We start from the raw sequence: 2,485 nt of genomic DNA, 5'->3' as shown, positions 1-2,485 counted from the left end.
GCCTTCAAATGTACCACCATCGTGAGGGGTCGCTCGGATGCCTGATGTTTGCTAGCTGCCTTGGTGAAGATATTAAGGCTGTTAAAACCTGTGGTGTTCCATGTTCCCTGACTGGTGTTAAAAAGCAAACACGGCCATAGCGAAATAGCTTGTTCCGCTCGATGCTAGCTGTTAGCCAGTCATAGCGGTAGTAGTTACCCTCAATTTCTTTCTTCTCTCCAAACGATCGCCTTAAAAAAGGCGCATGAAGGAAATCGGAAACAGGATCGTTAGGAGGTGTGAAGGCAGCTGCTATAGCTAGTTCACTCTGGTTCACTCACAACCCGCTAAAAGGTTCAAGCTTGATGACATCAGCGGGGGATAGCGCTGACACAATGTTGGGCCCCCAAAATTTGATTGGCTGATACACACGTCACAAACTATAATTCAATTCAATTCAATTCAATTCAATTCAATTCAATTTAGTATAGTATCAATTCATAACAAGAGTTATCTCAAGACACTTTACAGATAGACCACACTCCAGAATTTACAAGGACCCACAGTTCTAGTAGTTTCCTCCAGAGCACAGCATGCGACAGTGGCGAGGAAAAACTTCCTTTTAGGCAGAAACCTCGGTCAGACCCGGCTCTTGGTAGGCGGTGTCTGACGGGCCGGTTGGGGTTAGAATGAAGAGTGGCAATAACAAAAATAGAAAAAATTAGTAGTTTGTAGCAGTTCTTTGTGGTAGTTCCTGGCATAGCAGACGCTGTGCGGCATTACAAGGCACAGCAGACTAGCAGGACGTAGCATGACGTAGCAGGACGTAGCAGGGCACCGCAGTGTAGCAGTTGAACATGGCATCACAGAACGTGTAGCGGAACCATGGCAATAGCTGCTACCCTGATTTCGAGCCTCTCTGATCCAAGGGAACATGCTGGGAAAAAAAGAACATAAGGACTCCGGAATGACTCCCAGAAATAGGTTGATACAAGCATTTCTGGGACATGGATGCACATAAATGAAAAGATGGAGAAGATAGAGGAGAGAGGACTCAGTGTATCAAAATAAGTCCCCGCTGTCTAAAACTATTACAACAATCCAATCAAATGGGAAATGGCAGCTTCAATGAAGGGCTAGCAATCCTACTAGTGCTGGTCCATGGAGCTGTGATGCGTTTAGATGACATGGAAAATCCAGCTACCATATTCTTTCTGGAAATGTAATCGGAACGCACTGAAAAAGTAATTTATTTTTCGACACACATTCATTTAGTTGTGAAAAAATATATTTTTTAATTTTGACAGGGCCAGCAGAGAAGGCCCTGATGGCCCTGACAGCCCACCATGGGTTATTTAGATTACAGTGTGTGTGTGTGTGTGTGTGTGTGTGTGTGTGTGTGTGTGTGTGTGTGCGTGCATGTGATGTGATCATAAGCAGCAGTTTTGGAAATTAATCTACAATTTATTGGGTTATTGTTTGGCCAGCTGCATCATGTATGACAAGGGGATATTGACTCTTGTGTGTGCTTCCTGGATGGTTGTCTGGATGCATAGATTGTTTATTGCTTTTGTCAAATATTTCTGTGATATGGCTTTATGTCTCTATCTGAATGCCGGTTGTAGGATGGGACTCTGAGAGCCAGATTTAGTGCTTTGTTTCGTATTATCTGGTTGTCAGATTCTGCGTTCTATTATCCTCAACAAACCGACTCGGACCTCGGATATGACGTCACTTTCACACGCATATATAGGAAACACCAAAGGCAATTGTAATATTTACCTAGCAGGCTAGGCTAACGCTGTTGTGCTAACGTCCGGCGGCGTAGCGTTGGATAGCTGTCTAAACTTGTGAAAAGCCGAACAACATCCCAGTATAAGCTGTGTTTCACTTTCCGTCCAATATTATTAGAAACATAACAAAGTCACCTGGACTCGGTCAAGACCATAGACAGTTCAATCAATCCATCAATCAAACTTTATTTTTAAAGCACATTTAAAAACAACCAGGTTGACCAAAGTGCTGTACATTGACATGAAACAATAAATAGACAGAATACAACACCAGATAAATACAACATACAGTTCTCATGCTGGACTAAAAGCCAGGGAATAAAAATGTGTTTTTAGTCGCGATTTAAAAACCGGAAGGCTGGGGGCCAGTCTGACATGTGCTCATTCCAAAGTCTCGGGTCTGCGGCTGAGAAAGCCCGATCCCTTCTACTCTTGAGCCGTGTTTTAGGGACAAGAAGAAGAGACTGGTTTTCAGACCTTAATGACCTTGAAGGAGCATGGGGCTTCAACAGATCCGTGATATAGACTGGAGCTAGTCCATGAAGGGCTTTAAAAACAAACAATAAAATCTTAAAATCAATTCTAAAATAAACTGGGAGCCAGTGAAGAGAGGCAAGGACAGGGGTGATGTGATCTCGCTCACGAGTTCCAGTGAGGAGACGAACAGCAGCATTTTGAACCAGCTGTAGTCGAGAGAGGGAGGCCTGGCTAAC

This window comes from Etheostoma spectabile, chromosome 15 (genome assembly GCF_008692095.1).
Source record: "Etheostoma spectabile isolate EspeVRDwgs_2016 chromosome 15, UIUC_Espe_1.0, whole genome shotgun sequence".
Taxonomy (NCBI): domain Eukaryota; kingdom Metazoa; phylum Chordata; class Actinopteri; order Perciformes; family Percidae; genus Etheostoma; species Etheostoma spectabile.
The sequence above is the reverse complement of the archived record's forward strand: the minus strand, read 5'-3'. Positions refer to the sequence as shown.